Source organism: Gorilla gorilla, chromosome 5 (genome assembly GCF_029281585.2).
Source record: "Gorilla gorilla gorilla isolate KB3781 chromosome 5, NHGRI_mGorGor1-v2.1_pri, whole genome shotgun sequence".
In the NCBI taxonomy this organism is placed as follows: domain Eukaryota; kingdom Metazoa; phylum Chordata; class Mammalia; order Primates; family Hominidae; genus Gorilla; species Gorilla gorilla.
Genome location: NC_073229.2, coordinates 132006289 through 132027679, shown reverse-complemented (window position 1 = coordinate 132027679; position 21391 = coordinate 132006289). Strand labels below are relative to the sequence as shown.

The following is a 21391-nucleotide window of genomic DNA, read 5'->3' as shown; positions in this document are numbered from 1 at the left end:
GCCATCTTGAATACAGCGTTGGCTCTGACCACTCTGCCCTTAACTTGCTTGGGGACGGGCGGGGTGGGGGAAGAGCCGCGTGGGGCGTGAGCACAACCCTTGCCCTTGATTTTCACTCAGAACACCTGAGTCTGGATTCTTCCACCTCTTAGAGAACATTCCCACAGCCTTGAGGGAAGGGGAAAGAGGATGAAATCATTGTGTGAATAATGTAAACCAAGTCTTCAGACCTCGATCTTTTCATTTTGGGTTAGCTGCAAGAGCCTGAGGATGCTACTGCTGAGTGAGGAGGATGTTCACATGTATTTTTCCTACAGCTTGACAAGTCTTATATTTGAAAAGATGAGATTTCCGTATCACACAAGGTGGCTAACTGGTGGGGCCAGCAAAGCATTCAGTTCCCCAGTGGCCTAATGCCTGCAGAGGGGAGTCGGCAAAGGTGCTCTCAGGAGCGACGAGGGATCTCCCCTGGGGACGTCAACCGGAGGCTTCGTTCTGCCACCAGAATTTGGTGAGCAGGTAGGTGCTCCGTGGGATTCACAGCTGGGATTGCTTTGCCCGTGAAGACACTGCACGTGGTGTCTTCGGTGGAAACGGCCACTGTCTTCTTCCTGCCCCACGAAGCCCTAGCTCCCCCGAGGACTCTGCCGTGTTCCCTTCCTCCTTCCGGTCCAGGCGCTCAGCCCCCGGAGTCCAGATTCCAGCGGCTGTAGAAATGAGCGGGCGGCTTCTCCCTCTGTGGCCACCAGGGGGCGCGAGGTGGCCGACCGGGGCCCGGCCAGGCTGGTCAGGGACTGGGAGATCCGCTGCCTCTTCTTGGAGTCCCGGGCCGGCCAGTGGGGCTGGAGCGACGCTGCCGTGCGCCCGGCTCCCACAGACCCCTCGCAGCCACGTCCCGGACTCCACCACTCTGGAGCTCAGGGTGGCCTCCGGCATTCGTTGAGTCAGACCCAAGGTCCGGACTGTCTCCCTTAGACCCAGCTGTTTCTCCTTGGACTCAGACGCAAAAAAAGGGTCCCTGTCGCTTCTCTAGTTTCTAGCGCCTTGCCTCCTAAGGGGGCTCCCCAAGGCCCGACCCCCCGACCCCCGTCCTGGGGGAGGGGAACAGCTGCAGTCATTGCCTCAGAGCCTCTCCTAGCCGGGGGACAGATATAACCTACCCGGGCCATCAAGCCCGACCCTCAGTAGGACGCCCCTCACACAGCCCGTGCGTTCCGGCAGAAAGAGGGTCTCCAGATCCAGCACACCCCAAAAAAGATGCCCAGTTAAATTTCATTTCAGATAAACAACAAATGAATTTTTAGTATAAACATGTCCCATGAAATATTTGGGATATACTTACACTTTGAAAAAGCTTTCCTCGTTTTTCTTGAAATGCAAATTTGACTAGGTGTCCTGTATTTTTTTCTAGCAACTCTAGCCGGGAACGGACTTAGGTGCAGGGAGGAAGGGGGAAGCTTGAGGAGAAATAAAAAAATGTGGGAAGCCCTCACTATGCAAGATACTTATTTCTATTTGGTCTTTTGAAAATCTATCTATATAATTCCATTTATGAAAACCCAGCTAGCTTTTTAAAAATCCTACTTCTCTCTGTTTTGTTTCAGGTAAGATCAAGTACAACCTTGTCTGTGACTTTTTTTATTTTTATTTTTTTTTAGACAGGGTCTCACTCTGTCACCCAGGCTGGAGTGCAGTGGCACCAACACAGCTCACTGCAGCCTCTACCTCCCCAGCTTAAGCAATCCTTCCACTTCAGCCTCCGGAGTAGCTGGGACCACAGGTGTGCATTACCATGCCCAGCTAATTTTAAATTTTTTTTCTAGAGACAGAGTCTCACTATGTTGCCCAGGCTGGTCTTGAACTCCTGGGCTCAAGCAATCTTCCTACCAGGGCCTCCCAAAGTGCTGGAATTACAGGCATGAGCCACCATGCCTGCCCCCTACCCCACAACTTTTTAAAAAAGTTAGCTTTCTTAACAGATTTTTAAAAGAAGTGACTGATCATTTAAGTCATGGCACGTAGCTAAAGCTGCTGCCCTTCATGTCTATAGAAAATTTTCTTCAGAGGAGCTGAATATATTTATATTAATTTCTCTTTATGGGCAAATGTATATTTTGCTATTTTTGGCAGGGATTTACTTTTTGACGGGGGTCCACACTGAATAGGAATGATTCTGTGGGGTAGACATAGGGACGTCATGATACAGGTACCACCTGTACACCACCCTGAACAAGACCTTGTTCAAGACAAGACCCTCCTGGGGACCTTAACTCTGGGTAACCATTTCACACCCACTATCCTATGGGACACACACACATGCACACACACAACAAACATGTACTACGTTTCTATTACATTTAGATTTCGGACCAAGGGTCTCAATCCATCCTAAGGAACCCAGCCACCTATAATATTCCTAACAACACTGCCTGGCCCTGCTTGAGTTCATTGCCCTCACTCCAAAGATGGGTGGCTCAGATGCAGATGAGCTCCGCCTTGGCCCTGACCTGCCTGGGTCTCAGAGGAGAGGAGGCCAAGTGTATTCATCTGCTAGGGCTGATGTAACAAATGCCACAATCAAGGGGGCTTGGACAACAGAGCTTGATTGTCTCACCGTTCTGGAGGCAGAAGTCCACACTCAAGGTGTCAGCAGGGTTGGCTCCGTCTGAGGCTGGTGAGGGAAGGATTTGTTCCAGACTCTTCTTGGCTCTGGGATGGTTCTCGTCTCCCTGTGTCTTTGCACTTCCTCTTCCCTCTATGCATGCCCATCTCTGTGACAAGTTGGTCCTTTTTATGAGGACACCAGTCACACTGGATCGGAGCCCACCTAATGATCTCCCTTTAACTTGATTACCTCTGTAAAGACCCTATTTCCAAATCAGGTCACTTTCTGAAGTGCTAGGTGTTAGGATTCCAACATATATTTTTTGGGGTGGACACAGTTCAACCCTTAACACCAAGGAAACCCTGATGAATGGAGGAGGAGTTCATTGGTGCTTGACAAGGACCCTTTTCAGGATTCAATCAGTTCCTCAGTGGACAGGCTGCTAGGCTAAGGCTTTGGCCAGGAAGGTCCTAGAACTTGGGGAGTGCTGGCCTCCTGGGAGAGTGGAGTCTGAGGCCGGCTCCGGGCTGCTGGCAGGAGGCTCACTCAGGGAGCGCCCTTCTCTCCCCACATCAGAGGCCCACTTGTCTCCTGTCACTGCAGGTGGGGACAGGACCTTCACTGGAACATTCCCCACAGATTTGCCCAACACGTGTGGCACCTGAGTTCAATGGGGAGCCAGGCATTTGTCGAGGAAAGAAACAAGGGCCCAGCATCTGGAAGATACGAGGTAAAAATGTAATACCACGTGTAGTAAATGTTCATAGTAATTTGGGTCTCATAAAGCCCTGTGTCTCCACACTGTATCCTCTTGCTCATAAAACTCTAATGTAACCCTGTGTTCTGTCATACACAATTGAAATCTGAGGATTCCAAAGAACACCCTTGACCATTCCTTTCTAAAGGAGCGTTGTCACTGAAGAGTTTCAAATTCAGACTTGGGTCACCTATCATCCTCTTAAGATTGTAATGTTCTAATTAGTAACAGGAAATCTCTCAAGCAAGTGAGAAAATCCCTTTTCCTCCATTCGTTCGCAAAGAAAAAAGAATCCAGGCAATCGTTCTGTGATTTCCGGAGAACCGTCACCTTTCCAGTAGCTGCTAAGGCCAAGGTGAAAACAAGCTAACAGTAGATGCCATCTCCTCCTAGCGCCGGGCCCCAGAGCGTCTCTAGGCTCCAGTGATGTTAACTGGTGGTCAGGGCCACTGGGTCCCACTGCATTAGGACAGACTGTTTGACCTCTAAGCCTAATTTCAGATGATCCTTTTTGCTGATGTGAACTCCTTTGTGTTACTATGTTGGGGATGAGATTTTTTTTTTTTTTTTTCTAGCTCTGTCACCCGGGCTGGAGTGCAGTGGTGCATTCTTGGCTCATTGCAACCTCTGCCTCCTGGGTTCAAGCGATTCTCCTGCCTCAGCTTCCCAAGTAGCTGGGATTATAGGCGTGTGCCACATGCCCGGCTAATTTTTTGTACTTTTAATAGAGATGGGGTTTCACCATGTTAGCCAGGCTGGTCTTGAATTCCTGACCTCAAATGATCTGCCTGCCTCAGCCTCCCAAAATGCTGGGGTTACAGGTGTGAGCCACCATGCCAGGCCTTTTTTTTAAAAATATACATATTTAAAATTATACATTTTTTTGTTGTTGTTGAGTCGCAGTCTTACTATATTGCCTAGGCTGGTCTCCAGCTCCTGGCCTCAAGCAATCCTCTCAGCTTGGCCTCCCAAAGTGTTGGGATTACAGGTGTGAGCCACCACGCCCAGCCAGGGATATGATTTCTTAGTCTCCCTAAAATATATAGTGAGTGTTAGAGGTGCAAAATTTGATATGAGGACAAATGAGGTGGAGAATTGACTGCAGTGAGGAAAAGCTGTACCCCTTCCCCACTGGGACTATAGGCTCACTGTGACCTCGAACTCTTGGCCTCAAGTGATCCTCCTGCCTCAGCCTCCCAAGTAGCTGGGACTACAGGCCTGTGCTACCACGTTCAGCAAATTTTAAAAATATAATGTAGAGACAGGATCTCATTCTGTTGCCTAGGCTGATCTCCAACTCCTGGCCTCAAGCGATCCTCCAGCCTCGGCCTTCCAGCGTGTTGGGATTACAGGCATAAGTCACTGTGCCCAATGGCAGATGATTTGAATCATTGACTTCTTGATACATTGTGAGCTCATTAGTAATTTTTTCTTAATACATTTAAGGTAAAAAGAGATTGTGATAGAAGACCATTCTATTTCTGTACTTGAGGACCAGCACCCTTTTTTCTGCCTTCCCTCCTTGGCACCCTCCCTCCACAACAAATATCCCATCAAGTTTTCTTGCTGTCAGACTCATCGTCTCCCTTTCTCTTCCTTACACAAATTCATGTCTGTTTCCCATCATTTAATAGCTTTGTTGCATGGTTTACATTTTATTTTTAAATTCTCCTCTGTCTAGCATCTAGCTTTTCTTTAGCAAGCACATACTCATTTTGTTCTGTCTTTTCATACTGTATCCTTGATGATTTCTCCCACCCAATCTGCCATCATTATTTTTCTCTTTGCCTTTAAACTTTAAAAACATTTCCCCATTGTTTTTGCTTTGTTTTGCTTCTCTCTCTCTCTCTCTTCCTCTCAGTGGTGGAGAAAGCACAGTGCATTTTCCCAAAGCTGGCTAACAGTACATTGCCAGCAGCACTGGCCAACCTTCCCATCTCTTTATTAGGGTCTCCCTAATTCTGTGAACACCAGTGTGTGGCAAAGTCCCTGCCTACACCCTCTAACTGGTTTCTGGAAGTTTGGGTGGGTTATCCCTGCCTGGAAACATGTTCAATCTCCTTCTCCCCCAAAGTTGAATGTGTCTCTGGGGGCAGTGCTCTTCTACAATCCCAACTCTGCAGGGCCTGTGGGCGATGACAGCACAAATGTTACTGGCAGGGCCAGTGGGCAGAGCAGGCAGGTTGATGAAGACGTGGGCGGGTGACAGAAGTGTACTTGTGTGTGTGGGAGTTGTTTTCCTGGGTGATTCTGAATAAGCCACTTCCCTGTGCTTTGGAATTCCTGGTGGTCAAAGGGTACTTTACTGAAAGTTTTCAGATTGGTGCAAAATAGGTTGCTCTAAGTTTGGTGAAGCCAATTCTAGATTTATTTTTAAATTTCAGGTTGATGACCTTTAAAGGGGCAGTGGAGCAATGTTTCTGATCACTCTTTGGGAGTCTCCTGCCTTTCCCAAAAAATATAATATGCCTTTTTTCTCTGGCTGTCTTTGGGATTTCCTGTCTTCTATTTTCAGCAGTTTGAAAATGATATACCTATGTGTGACATTTTTGATCAATCGTTTGTTTGTTTTTGTGTTTCGCTTGATGTTTCTGAGCTTGTTAGATCTGTGGTTTGGTATCTGTCATGAATTTTGGAAGAAATCTTGGCCGTTTGTTCTTCCAATATTTCTTCTCAATCTCTCTTCTCCTTTTGGTATTTTGATTGCATGCATATTAGGCGATTTGATAATGTCTAACATGAAATATAAAAATGTATATTTATTATAAGTAGAAGAATGAAAAATAAACACCATGTAAGCATTAACCACAAGAAAGCCTGAGCAGCTTATAATATTAATATCTGACAAAGTACACTTCAGAATAAGAAATATTATCAGGAATAGTAATGTTACATAATAAGAAAACGGTCAACTCTCCAAGAAGACATAACAAGTGTGTACATACCTAACATCGGTGCTTAAAAAAACATGAAGCAAAAACTGCTAGAACGGAAAAGAGAAAGACAAATTCACATTTACAGATGGAAATTCCAACATTCTTCTCTCAATGGTTGACAGAAAGAGTAGACAGAAAATCACAAAAGACCAGGCTGGGTGCGGTGGCTCATGCCTGTAATCCCGGACTTTGGGAGGCCGACCGGGGCAGATCACTTGAGATCAGGAGTTTGAGACCAGCCTAGGCCAGCATGGCAAAACCCCATCTCAAAATAGAAAAATTAGCTGGGCGTGGTGGTACACACCTATAATCCCAGCTACTTGGGAAGCTGAGGCAGGAGAATGGCTTGAACCTGGTAGGTGGAGGTTGTAGTGAGCCAAGATCGCACCACTGCACTCTGGATAACATCAACCAACTTGACCTAATTGACATTTATACAATACTCTACTCAGCAACAGAATACATAATTTTTTATCTTCTACATAGACTTTTCAACAAGGTCAAACATATTTTGAACAATAAAGAAAATCTTAAAACACTTTAAAAACTGGAAATTTCACAAAGTATGTGCTTGGAGCATAATGGAATTAAGCTAGAAATCAGTAAGTAAGATATTTGGAAAATTCCCAAATATTTGGAAATTAAACAACACACTTCCATATAATCCATGGGCCAAAAGGAAAGCCTCAAGACAAATGAAAAAAAATACTGTGAACAAAATAAAAACAAATTATATCTAATTTGTGAATTGCAACTGAGGCAGTGCTTTAGAGGAAAATTTATGGCATTAAATGCTTATATTAGAAAAGAAGAAGTGTCTCCAATCAATAAACTAAGTTCCTACCATAAGAAACTAGAGAAAGAAAAGCAATTAAACCCAAAGCAAGCTGAAGGAAGGAAATAATAAAAGGCCTACATCAATAATATTAAAACAAGAAAAACCTTCCTACCACTTCCCATGAGAGTCCTAAGTCTCTACGAAAATCAGTGAACGCAAATAGTGGTGTGTAGAGGAGGAGGATTTTATCCAATTACACAGGTCAGACTTGGAGGTGTGGGCCCTCTCCTAACCAGGATCTCTGTGAAACTAGATGTAGTAAATGTTTTAAAAAATACTATATTCTATTTATGTCATTTTTAAAGCTGACATTTATTGAGTGCTTATGATACACCAGGTCCTGTTCTAAGCACTTTGCATGTATTTGTCCATATAGTTCATACAGTCAATCTATTTTGATCCCCATTTTGCAGACGTGGGAACGAAAGCATACAGAGGTTAAGTAATCTGCCAGATTACTGCCTGGATTTGAGTCCAGGCAGTCTGGCTTCATAGCTCAGCTGTAAAGGAGTGTTTTTGCTTCTATCTGTGAGCAGGCAGTGCATGACGGAAGAAGCTATTTCCCCCGTGCTGGCACAGTGTCTGGCATGTGGAACCTCTGGATAAGTGGTACTTGGCCGATTTACAACTTGAAACCACTTTAGAATAAAAAGGGGAAGAATGTTAACCTATTAGAAAGGTGATGACTACAACTCCACTTTATTTATTTATTTAGAAATGAGGTCTTCCAGTGTTGGCCAGGCTGGTCTTGAACTCCTGGCCTCAAGCCATCCTCCCACCTCAGCCTCCTGAGCAGCCAGAATTACAGGTGCATCCCACCTCTCCCAGTTAGCTCATTTTTTTTTTAGCAGTTTTTAAGTTACTGCTGTTGGTCAATACCAATGACCCTTCATTTTATATTGTATGATGCAATATGATGGTTGACAGGAGGGAGATGGTGTTTGGGGATTGAGCAGGTAGGTGGGGAGAGATGTTTCTCTGATATCATCACAAAAATCATAGAGGAGAGCAAAAAAAAATTCAGTCTCTAGAATCTTCATGTACTATTATATATTCTAGGAGTTAACGTTACTCCCACTCTGAGGGCCCCAGAGAAAGGTTGAGCAGCTTGCTCTGCCGTGCATGGTAGATGAGGGGTCACAGAGCAGGTGGATACCACCTTACCCCCTTCCCACTCTCCATTGCCTCAGAGTAGCATGGGTTCAGATGGCTCCTCCCTTGCTGCCTTCAGGTCTGAATGCACCTTCACCTCCATGGGATTTTGGTGACTAATTTGAATTGCAACTCCTCTCCCCCTCATCACATTTCTGACATTCCCTGTCCCTGTTCGCTACTTAATTTTTATCTGTAGCAGTTATCACTATGTGACATATACATATTTTACTTATTTGTCCTGTTTACTATCTCTCCCTACAGTAGAAATTAAGCTCCGTGAGGCTAGAGATTTGGGTGTGTTTCATACACTAAGCCTAGAACAGTGCCTGGCACTCAGAAGGCATTCATTGCATACTTGTTGAATAAGTGAATGAAGATTCCCTGTTTCAGCTATCATAGGTTAGAAGGACAATCTCCTCAGGAATCTGTGAGATTTAATATGTTTGATAGCTCAAAAAGTGTCATATTTATTATGGAATCCCTGTCTGTGATAGGTGTGTGCCAGGCACCTGGTGGGTCACATCATTTATCCCAGACCAGAACCCAATCATTAATACGGCACAGTCTATGCATTCAATGAACTTGAGCCCTGAAGGTAGGATATTAGATGCTCACAAGTGTTTAGTGAATTAGGATTTCTCATTCACTCGTTTATCATTTCACAAACATTTATTGAGTTCCCACCATGTTGCAGCCACTGTTTTAGGCACCGTACTTTTCCTTGGATTTCTGTTTACAATAGAAACACTCCAAGAAAAAAGTTATAATATCCAACTACAGAGCCATGATTAAGGATTTTCATAAAGCAAATGTAATAACACATTTTTATTATGAGTAAAAAGCAGTCAAATTCGGTTTACATTTTTAAAATTGTGTTTATAATTTTTATTTTAATTTGTGATTAAATTTTATTATATATTTTAAAAATTACAACTTAGATATTTAAAAAGTCATATTTGGATGGGTGTGATGGCTCAAACCTGTAATCCCAACACTTTGGGAGGCTGAGGCAGAAGGATTACTTGAGCCCAGGAATTTGAGACAAGCCTGGGCAGCATAGGAAGACCCCATCTCTATAAAAAAGAATATTTTTGAAGTCATATTTATAGTACTTGTGAGCTCCCTCATTCTCAGGGGTAGAGAACCAATGGTTTTCTCTTTTTCTACTTTTTTGTGTCTTCCACATTTTTTAATGACGATGCTTAAAAATTTTAATTTAATGCTTAAAAATCAGTTGTGTATGTGTCTAGCTTTATCAATAAGGAGATTAAAAAGGCAAATCATTCTATAAGATTTTCATCAGAAATAGTTGTTCTGTTCCTCCAACCCTACTTTCTAATGGCAACCATGTTTTTAGTTGGCTCTTCTGATATTTGCCTGTAAATTTCTTTTCTTTTCTTTCCTATTCTTTTCTTTTTCCTCCCTCCCTCTCTTCTTCCTCTTTCTTTCTTTCTTTCTTTCTTTCTTTCTTTCTTTCTTTCTTTCTTTCTTTCTTTCTTTCTGTCTCTCTCTCTCTTTCTTTCTCTCTCTCTCTCTCTTTCTTTCTTTCCTCTCTCTCTCTCTTTTCTTTTCTTTTGACAGGGTCTGTCTTTGTCACCCAGGCTGGAGTGCAGTGGTACGATCATGGCTCACTGCTGCCTCAGTCTTCCAGGGCTCAGGTGATTCTCCTTCTTCAACCTCCCGAACAGGTGAGACTACAGGCATGTTTCACCATGCCCGGCTCATTTTTGTATTTTTGTAGGGTTTCACCATGTTGCCCAGGCTGGTCTTGAACTGCTGGCCTCAAGCGATCCTCCTGCCTTAGCCTCCCAAAGTACTGAGATTACAGGCATGAGCCACTGCACCTGGCTTTGCCTCTAAATTTCAGCTAACCAGCATATACTGTTATTTCTGGACAATTTTTTGTTGTAGACATAGTTTGTTAACTTTCTACTTTGAAAGAGTTAAGAGGGCTTAACTCTTGAATGCCTCATTATACCCTTCTTCCCTTCATCCTCCCAATAAAGTTACATAATAATTTTTAGTGAAATCAATCTTTAGTGATTATTTTTTCATATGCAATTATTAATATTTGCATGTGTCTCTATTTCTTGTTGTTTGGTTTTCTAAGCATCTATCACAAATTTATCCCCAAACCGTCCCCCGGAGATGTAACTCTTGTTACTTTCAAGCACTGCCTTACCTCCTTGTTTGATTTTTCCATCTGGGGAGATACCTCAAGGATGGGCAACTCTCTAGGTCCATTGCATATCGTGGAATATCAATGTCATTCTGGAATTCCTCTCACCGTTACTCTAGAATGAGTCACTTCTACTGACTGCCCTATGAGGGTGATGATTTAGATTTATTTGTCCATTTCAGACACTCCTGAATCAAGCCTTCGGGGACACTGGGGGAGGCCGGAAGTCTGGCCTGACAACGCACCTGTCAATGCGGCTCAAGTTCCTGTGCTTTAGCTTCACGAAAACCCCATCCAGATCTCGGCATCTGGTTTCCTTTGCAATCCCTGGTGTTTTCTGCCTGGGGAGAAAGGGAGGGTTAGTGGTTACTCTGGGGCTCTGGAGAGCCACAGCCCTGACCAGGTGTGGTGAGCCCTGCCCTGTTACCTGTGAAGAGAAACTTAAGGAAGCCCCTACTATCCTCTTAATAATAGTAAGGTCGGCTGGGTGTGGTGGCTCACACCTGTAATCCCAGAACTTTGGGAGGCCAAGGTGGGCGGATCACCTGAGGTCAAGGGTTCAAGACCAGCCTGGCCAACATGGTGAAACCCCATCTCTACTAAAAATACAAAAATTAGCTGGGCATGGTGGCACTTGCCTGTAATCCCAAGTACTCAGGAGGCTGAGGCAGGAGAATCGCTTTAACCTGGGAGGCAGAGTTTGCAGTGAACTGAGATTGTGCCACTGCACTCCAACCTGGGCGACAGAGCAAAACTCCATCTCAAAAAAAAAAAAAAAAAGAAAATCATAATAATGGTGAGGTTATTCTGGGACACACTGGGCTATGATACCAATTGGAATATAATGTAAGCCAAATAGCTTGTCCTATGTGGAGGGTCAGTTGCAACTGGAGGGGTAATTTAATCAGAACCAGTAGGCAGGGTTATGGCACTCCTAGGGCAGTCAGGACCACTGACAGTTGATCTATACTCAACAAATGCTTAGGGAAAATAGCTTTCCACAGAGTTGGAAAAAGACCCTGCACTCCAGAATCCCTGAGGGATGGGATATCATGGTGTCTGGTGTTAAACCAGGCAAGAGCCACAGGCCACCAGTTAGGATGTTGGGTGACCTGTCTCCAGTGGAAAACCTCATAAATATCATAAATGAAGAGGAAATGGCAGGAAAGGCACCTACCATTATGGGTGTTGGGGACAACCAAAACTCTGAACTTGAGGTGAAGGTGAAGTGATTGGAAGTGCATTCGGCCTACTAACTTTCACGCATCTGGGGTCAGGGACCATAATGCCTAAAATCTGAGCACTTGAAACTCATGACTGGCTTCCCAATCCCCCAAACACGCCAAGACATGCACCCTTGTAAGGCTACTCCCTTGTTCAAGATACACACATTTCATAAACCCAGGAGGAGGTGGAAGATGTTCTTGGAACACCATGATGGTTCCTAATGGTTCCATACCATTGCCTCTCAATGTAGATTCTACAAGGTAGACTTGGTAATGGGTAGAGTGGTGGCCTGCTCTGAATTCTACCTAGTGGATATATGTGCCATGTATGGATATGTGATGTCTACCAGAGAGATGGTGGTGGTGGGGAGAACAAGACTGAGAGTCAGGAACTCAGGATAAGCTCTGGAACAGTATGGATATACAATTCCTAATGTATGCAGGGACAAAGGCCACATGAGAGATTGGAAATGGATCATAAGAATGATGGCTTTGAGAAATGTAGTACTCTGAAACTTTGTGGCCTTAGATCATATCCCAGCTGAGAAAGGAGGAGTATGTGACATTGGCGGGGATGACGGTGGCATTTATATCCCAGGCAACTTCCCAAATGTATAGGATTTAACAAGACATGTACACAAGGAAATGGCTAAATGTAGGCAGATTCTAAGTGAGCCCTGGAATATGTGGTCCTGATTTTTCTTTTTTTTTTGAGAAATGGGAGCTTATGTAATACAATATGAATTATGTTTTGTTTTATATGAATTGGTTGTATTCAAATATTAATTAAGAGATGCATTACCTGTTTGAGGTGTCACCACAGCTGCCTGGAAAATAAAAAATTATTAGTGGGAGAGCCACCCTCATCACCGAACCAGGCGGTGAACAATTCTGTATGCTGTGACCAGGGTGTTGCTTGGGAAGCCCAGAGTCAGTGAGGATGCCCCATGGAGTTGGTAAGCTCTGGGTTGGAAAGACCCCAGGCCTTGTGGTGAGAGATTTAGTATCTGGACATTGGACTTGAGGTCTGAATGGCATGGCACCTAAGGTTTAATTTTATTAGCTAAGTTGTGAATTATGTGGCCTCTGGGTGGGAGAGACAGAGAGCTCTGAGAGTAAAGAGACTTAGTTCCCCTCTGACCCAAGGACTCATCCCTGTGCTGGCTCCTGAGCCCCTCTGTATGTCTTCAGAGTGCTTCCCCTATTTAAATATTTTCAAATGAGAACTCAATAGAACTCTTTTTCAAAACAGCCTGGTTTCTTAACAGGATGTATGAATTTGTTTTAAGAAATTTATTCTGTTCTTCTAAAATACATGTTAAAGCATGGGAACATTAACGGTTTTCACAAAAGGAAAAAAAAAAAAACAGGAACAAAAATTGCTGCCATCAAAATGTACTTTAGATTATTCATGTCAGTAAAATGGCAGAGCAGGATGCTCCAGCCCTGTTCCCTTGAGGAGACATCGAAATACAACCACAAACTGGCTGAAATAGACTTGTAGGAGGATGAAGTTCAGGCAGGACATAAATCTCACTTCTGTGGACACCTTAGTAGGTCCTGACCTGCCATACATACATCTCCTGTATTGATCCTTGAAGTTTTTCTGTTTTCCTTCTTTTAGTTTTTTCCTTGACACTATCTTCTATTCTTCTATCCTTCTAATAATTTGTTTTATTTCTGCTCTCTCTCTTTTTTTTTTTTTTGAGATGGGGTCTTGCCCTGTTACCCAGGCTGGAGTGCAGCGGCGCAGTCCCAGCTCACTGCAGCCTCGACTTCCTGGCTCAAGCGATCATCCCATCTCAGTGCACCCCACCTTGCCCGCCCCTCCCCAGCAAGTAGCTGAAACTACAGGTGCATGCCACCATGCCCAGATAATTTTTTTGATTTTTAGTAGAGACAAGGTCTCGCTATGCTTCCCAGGCTGGTCTCGAACTCCTGGGCTCAAGTAGTCCTCCTCTTTTGGCCTCCCGAAGTGCTGGGATTATAAGCGTGAGTCACTGTACCCAGCTTACTGTTGTATTTTTAATTCCAAGGATTCTCTTTTATCTTTTAATGTCCTTTTTATTTTTTTATTTCATTTTTAAATTATTTATTTATTGATTTTTGAGACAGGGTCTCGCTCTGTCACCAGGGCTGGAGTGGAGTGGCACGATCTTGGCTCACTGCAACCTCCACCTCCCAGGTGCAAACAATCGTCCCATCTCAGCCTGCTGAATAGCTGGGACTACAGGCACGTGCCACCACTGCCAGCTAATTTTTGTACTTTTAGTAGAGACAGGGTTTCACTATGTTATCCAAGCTGGTCTTGAACTCCTGGACTCAAGTAATCCACCCGCCTCGGCCTCCCAAAGTGCTGAGATTACAGGCCGCGAGCCACTGAGCCCAGCCTAATGCCCTTTTTATACAGCAATCTATTCTTATGTTATTGATGCAATATATTATATTTTGTCTTTAAAGATATTAGTAATAATTAAATAATTTTTTTCCTCCCTGAAATTTGCCTTTTTCCAAATTCCTTTTTTTTTTTCAGACAGGGTCTCTCTTTGTCTCCCAGGCTGGAGTGCAGTGGCATATTCACAGCTCACTGCAGCCTTGACCTCCTGGCGATCTGCCCACCTCAGCCTCCTGAGTAGCTGGGACTACAGGTGCCTGCTGCCACGTCTGGCTAATTTTTGTATATTTTCTAGAGACAGGTTTCACCATGTTGCCTAGGCTGGTCTTGAACTCCTGGGCTCAAGAGATCTGCCTGCCTCAGCCTCCCAAAGTGCTGGGATTACAGGTGTGAGCCACTGTGCCTGGCTCCAAATTCTTTTTCTTCCTGTTTGTTGGTTTTGGTCTCTGTCTTTCATACCAGAGGCTCACACTTAGTGAGGACTCTAGAATGTGTATTGTCACTGGTGGCCTTCACTGGAGGGACATCTTGCTGGGCTGCCCCATCTGAACCCCACTTCAGTGTGTGTAAGTCTTTTCTTGTGGGCTGGTCAGTTTCCCAGAGTTTTCCAAGGTCTCGTCTGGGTTTATTTGCCTCGCTGCAAACAGTCTGGCAGTGAGAGAGCCAGGGGCTGTGGATCTCTGCTGAGGAGGTGAACTTTCTCTGAATTCTGTTTTCGGTATAGCACCTCTCCCTTCAGCTGTGCCTATGTCCTTGAGATCAGAGTAAACCTTCATTCCGTCAGGGTTAAGGGGCTGTCACCAGCAGCACAGGGTTGGGGAGGAGATCCAGTCTTGTTTTCAGTCCTCCCAACTTCTGCTTTTGGGGATTCCTGGGACTTCCAGTTTAAGAGACTTTCTGGGCTCTATGGTGTGAACTGTGTGCTTTCTGGGAACCCCCACTTGAAAAAAGGCTCAGTTTCTTGGGTCTGCCAGGTCAGTTACCTCTTGCTCATCCACTTTGCGGCTTCTACAATTTTGTTGCTTTTATTCCCTTTTCCTTCCATTTGTCACAGTGTATTTATGCCACTTAAATTCCCTTTTCCTTATTATGACACCTCATATATGTGCCAGGCACTATTCCAACAACTTTACATCATATTCAGCCTAATTCATTTAACCCACACACCAGTCTTAGCATCCCTGTTTCAGGCATAAGGAGCTGAAGCACAACGGGGTTGAGCTTCTGGACCGAGGTCATGGACATGGTCAAGCCGGAATCCCTGCACTGAGCCAGTGAGCTTGCCATCCAACTTGTACATTTCTTGTAAAAAATTTTTTTTCTAATTTTTAGGTTTTGCTATTCACATTCCTTTTAGTATGAATATCATATTAATATAACTCTGAGCTGGGCCCTTTCTCACAAATTGGGGGAAGCCTGGACTTCCTCTCCAGAGAGTCCTCCAAACTCTCTGGGTTTCGTACTTAGTCCAAAGGGGTCTTTGCTGGTTTTGGTCACTGGTAGGTCAGTCCAAGGATCCATTCCCAGATGGTGTTGCCACGTCCTGTTACTGCTGAAAGGAAGCAGTCCAGACACTCCTCAGGTGTCTCCTGAGCTCCTCAGCCTTGCAGAACCCACTCACCAGCTCCTCCAGCTACCCCATGGCTAGATCCCCAGTGCTTGCCTGCGGCCTCCACAGGGTTCAAGCGGAGAGAATGGTACCTCCTACCAATTTCCTGATTCAGGTAAGGCCCGGCTCTTAACCCCTACCCAACAACACACACAGGGCGGACTTAGAGCCAGATAAGGTGGTCTGAGTAGTACACAGCACTTCTTTTAAAGACTAAGTTATTCAATCTTAAACAACGCATCTTGAGAATGTCAATATCCAGTCAAGCCTTCCTTTCTAGAAGGTGACTCCCCTTGTAAGAAAGAATGGAATTCAGCTAACTATATGACCAACTTACATGGCTGCAGCCCCTTTGTCAGATAGCCAGCTTTCTGCCTCTTATATCCCAATGTTCGCATCCCAGTTAAGTCCAGCCATTAAGTCCTCCCCGCATAGTGGCCTCCTTCCCTAGACTCACTTTCATAATCTTTTTGGTCCTGGCCCCTGGCTTCTCATATGCTAATGTGGTTTCACCTGCATCAACCCAGGATGCAAAACTCAGCCTCTTCATGAGTTTCTGCAAGAAATTCAACCACAGCAAGCATTTCCTAATTTCTGTGGCTCTTCCTGAAGATTGGTATCTGAGAGGGCAGGAGGTCACGTGTGTGGCGCACAGCACCCTATCCTCTACCGCTCCCTACGGCCTCTCTTCTTCCTGGTCTCCTCTGCCCCGCCTTCTACTAGTCAGTTACTTCTTGCTGATTTTGGCCTTTAGCACCAATTCCTCTTCCCTTTTGCTTAGTAAGAGCCCTGCAATTGTCATTCAGGTGTACATTTCTCCCCAGGCAGCTCCAGTGCCTGGCGGAAAGCAGAGGGTCCCCACCAGTTTCAAAGGTGAAATTAAGCCAGTCAGCATATCCGGGTGGCAGTCTTTGGTTCAGGAATTGGATGTGGCCCAATTCCAGCCAATGAGATGAAGGGATGTTAGCCAGAAGTTCTAGGAAGGAAGCTTCCTTGCTCCTCTATGGAAGTTACCTGGAGAGGCTCTCCCTTGTGCTGGGTGGGAAAGGGGGAAGCATGTGGCCTGGAAGCAGCTGGCAACAGAACTGTGACCATGAGGGAAGCCAGGCGTAAGATGATTCAGACCAGATCTTTGGTGACGTTATTGACCAACTGTTGGGTCACCCTTGCCTAAGCTCATTGGACTCCCTGCTAATGAATGCCCTTTATTTTTATTTTTATTGTTTGAGACGGAGTCTTTCTCTGTAGCCCAGGCAGGAGTGCAGTGGCATGATCTCTGCTCACTGCAACCTCTGCCTCCCTTGTTCAAACGATTCTTGTGCCTCAGCCTCCCGAGTAGCTGGGACTACCGGCATGCACCACCACCCCGGGCTAATTTTTCTTTCTTTCTTTCTTTCTTTTTTTTTTTTTTGAGACAGAGTCTCCCTCTGTTGCCCAGGCTGGAGTGCAGTGGCTCGATCTCGGCTCACTGCAAGCTCCACCTCCCGGGTTCACGCCATTCTCCTGCCTTAGCCTCCCGAGTAGCTAGGACTACAGGCATGTGCCACCACGCCCAGCTAATTTTGTGTGTGTGTGTGTGTGTGTGTGTATTTTTTAGTAGAGACGGGTTTCACCATGTTAGCCAGGGTGGTCTCAATCTCCTGACCTCGTGATCCTCCCACTTCAGCCTCCCAAAGTGCTGGGATTAGAGATGTGAGCCACCTGGCCTGGACTAATTTTTCTATTTTTAGTAGAGATGGGTTTTGCCACTTTGACCAGGATGGTCTCGAACTCCTGACTGCAAGTAATCTGCCCACTTTGGCCTCCCACAGTGCTGGGACCACAGGCATGAGCCACTCACTGCACCCTTCATTTTTAAAGCCAGTTTGAGCTGTTTTTACTGTTACTTGCAAACTTACTTCCCTCTTCTTTCCTCCTCTATTCTCCAGTCCCAGTCTCTAGGTTCACTTGCAGCTCGTGTGGGTTTATCATAGATATGGTCCACACTGAAGTTGGCTGTCCTTAAGATGAACTGATCAATCAGTTGCTTTTTATTCACCAACGAGCTGGGTTTTTTTTTTTTTTTTTGAGAATGAAAATTTCAGACTGCATCATCTCTATTCAGATTCAAGTTTTGTTCTAAGGGCAATGGTTGTATTCTTGCCTTTTTGTTACTAAGAAACCCATCTTGGAGATCTTCCCTCAAATAAAGGGAGATGGAACCTCAGGTGATCAACATCTTTACTCTAGAAACTGCAGGCAATCCCCCAAAACTATCTTCTACATGAACTTTAAAAAATGTAGAGTCTCTCTTTGACGGGCCTCTGTGTCCCCCTCCCCTCATCTCTTCCTTTTCCCCGTTACACCACTTTCCTAGAAATTGAGCCCAGAAGCAGTAACTGTTTTCAGCTGAAATTGCAGGTACTCATTACTTTATTTGAAGTCTGTTATTCTGGCTCTTTGGCGCACACATAGAGGTTTGACTGAGACTCACATTTGCTAATTCTAGAAGCTTCTCAGTACTCCAGGCAGAGTACTGAGGGTACACTGGGTTTGTTTCTCCTATCTAACTTGGGGGAAATATTGTAGGTGGGAAAGAGAAACCTAGTGCTTGGAGATCACCCATATGAATTAAAGCTCATTTGTTACAAAGAAATACAACTCAAAGCAGAAGCGATCACAAAGAGATGACATTTTAATAGAATAAAGGAACAAAGAGTAAAGGGAAGTCTTCCTTTGAATTTTAATGAATGATTTTTTTTTCTGATAACAGACATCTGACACCAATCACTTCTGTGGGAGAAAGGAATCAGTTCTAAAAGCCTGTACTAACATAGATTAAGATGAGATCTCCTACTTTAACTTCTAGTTTCTTTCATTCATTCAGTAATAATTATTTGTTAATTTCCTATTACGGCCTAGGCTCTGCACTACATACTGGGGTTATAGTGGAGAAGACCTATTCCCTGCCATCTTGGAATTAACAGCCTAGTGACCAAAGAAAAGTCCCTGATGTTGTCCCTCTCAGTTCTTCCAGCTGTCAGTCACCTGCCCTCACCCATCCAACCCCTTACCAGATGCTGCCCCTGGGATAAGGGTCTCTGGGCTGTGCTTCCATCAAAACTGCCAGACCTTGAGAAAAATGTTTCCACTCAGTCAGTCCTTGAGTATCAGCCAGGGTCACAGGCCCAGAGCCACAAAGAGAGGAGGCCCTGTCTGAGAGGAGCCATGTTTTGGGCCTAAGAGAATTTGAGTGAGTCGTTTTTCCTTGGATGAGAGTGTTTTTTACTTGATTCAATCACCAACTTCCTACGTCTTTAGCACATGGCTTGACTAAAAACAAGACAGAGTATTATCAGCTCTGAGAGGACCCTGCTGACCGCAGAGGCCCTTGGGTGGGGAAGGATAGGGACTATGTCCCTAATTTTTGTATTGGCTGCACTAAGCACCCCGCATGGGCTCCAGAAATATTCGTGATAGTGAAGCCCATCATGGAGGATGTGGGAGCAGGCTTTGGACTCAGGGCACTGGCTAAGGCAGGGGCTGAATGTAACCTATAGCCACTGGGCTGACAAAGCTTTTAGTTTTATTTTAATGATGAAATTTGAGACTTAACATTTATGAGAACCATTATCAAATATGTTTGCCAATGTGACAAGGAAAAATTCTGTTGCTAATCAATCAATTAATTAATACCAGTTTTTTAAATAGAACTAATATTTATTTATTTATTTGTTTGTTTATGTATTTTACTGTAAGTTCTGGGATACATGTGCAGAACGTGCAGGTTTGTTACATAGGTATACATGTGCCATGGTGGTTTGCTGCACCCATCAACCTGTCATCTAGGTTTTAAGCCCCGCATGCATTAGGTATTTGTCCTAATGTTCTCCCTTCTCTTGCTCCCCACCCCTCGACAGGCCCTGGTGTGTGATGTTCCCCCGTGTCTGTGTGTTCTCATTGTTCAACTCCCACTTATGAGAATCCACACCAATTTTGATTATCACAAAATAAATGGGTGTTCTTGTGCAGAACATACAAAAGAAAAATATTAAGATAAAAATTCTATCACCAAGGAATCATTACTATTTTTTCTTTTTTCTTTTTTTTTTTTTTTGAGGCAGGATCTTGCTCTGTTACACAAACTGGAGTGCAGTGGCACCATCACAGCTCACTGCAGCCTCGCCCTCCCCACTGCTCAAGCATTCCTCCCACCTCAGCCTACCGAGTAGCTGGGACTACAGGCACGCACCACCATGCCTGGTTAATTTTTTTCTTTCTAATTTTTTGTAGCGACAAGGTCTCCCATGTTGCCCAGGCTGGTCTTGAACTCCTGGACTCAAGCGATTATCTCAGTGCAGCCTCCCAAAGTGCTGGGAAGAATCATTACTAGTAACATGTCTCATATTTTGTAAATCATTAGTTTTTTTTTCAAAATAAAATTCAATCCTGGATATTATTTTGTAAATTGCAATATTTTCGCAAACATTTATTAAGAACATTTTAACAGTTTCATTCCGTGTTCTTCTATGACAACCTTTTTGGGGGTGCTTTGTGTATTCTGTGATTTAGGTTGTTTTTTGTTTATCTTCACTACACAGAACGGTTTTGTCTTTAACTTTAAAAGATCCCTGCTTGAGTAGTTGAAGCTAAGATCTGGCCCCATGAAAGGCAGGCCTTTGGGTTGAAGAAGCGACAGACTGGGGAGTCAAGAGATCTGGTACCCACTCTTGTGTAGTCTGACTAATTAGGTTAACTATTTGCTGCAAAATGGTAATCATAAGCCTTATGCTTTCCATAGCCCCTAAGGTTCTCAAACTTGTGTTGAATGATGTGGAAGGGAAGCTGTGGGGCCTCTTGAGTGTGGGAGGCTATTCTCCCTTCCTTACTACAGAAATGGAATCTTAGCTTTTCTTCCTGTTCTTTCTCCATGCTCTCTCCTCCCTACCTTTGCTCCAAATTGATATCCAAAGCTCTAGTTTACTAGGTCTTATCCTAATGAGAGAAAGGACACTTTTTGCCCCTTTGTAATCATGGCCATATCCATAATCACAACTAAGCACTCCTCCAACCCAAAGCGTCCTGCTGTTTCAGCAGACCAATGTTTTGAGTTAGAGATAAAGCAGTTGTTAGGCTTGTGAAATGTCAGAGCCATAAGTGACCACAAAGGTGATCTAGTCCCTTATCTCCTTCTCCCGTGTTATAGAAAGTCAGTGATTTCACCCATGTCATTGGGTTAGTGGTAGGGCTGGAACAAGTGGCAGTGCCAGGATCCATGAGGTGGAATGATTAATTAGAGTATCTTTGGGCACAGACTGCCTGGGTCAGACCTGTGTCTACCACTTCTTAGCTGTGTGTCCTTGGGCAAGTTATTTAACATCCCTAAGTCTCAGTTTCCTTATCTGTAAGATGGGAATGGTATCATAATACCTACTTCATAGGATTGTCGTAAATGGGATACAAAATGAGAAGGGCTTCACACGTAATTCTTCAGTAAATGTTAGCTATCACTGTTATAACAAAGGTTGTTTCAGCAGTAGCACTGACTGCCAGTCCAAGACAGAATCCTCTTGATCTGATGCTTGTGTTGGAAAACACAACTCTTTAGGACAAAGGCCATTTTCAATGTGAACGGTGTCTTTACCAAGAGCTGACAGAAGGATTACTCTTCAAATGGAGGCTACTCTAAGTAGATTTGCATTTGGGACGCCC

The 21391-nt window shown here is 44.4% G+C and overlaps 1 protein-coding gene across 5 annotated transcripts in view; it reads left to right on the top strand.

Moving 5' to 3' along the window:
- Nucleotides 1–442: 442 nt before the first annotated feature.
- Nucleotides 443–21391, top strand: part of SCML4 (Scm polycomb group protein like 4) — a 143073-nt gene continuing 122124 nt past the window's right edge. For 4 of the 5 annotated variants that reach the window (XM_019028681.4, XM_019028684.4, XM_055390718.2 and 1 more), the window contains exons 1-2: nt 2620–2674; nt 3209–3335. The gene's annotated coding sequence lies outside the window, so the exon portion shown is untranslated. Of the gene's footprint in view, nt 520–2619; nt 2675–3208; nt 3336–21391 lie in introns of those variants that run through there. The other variant, XM_055390717.2, reaches the window with a different exon arrangement.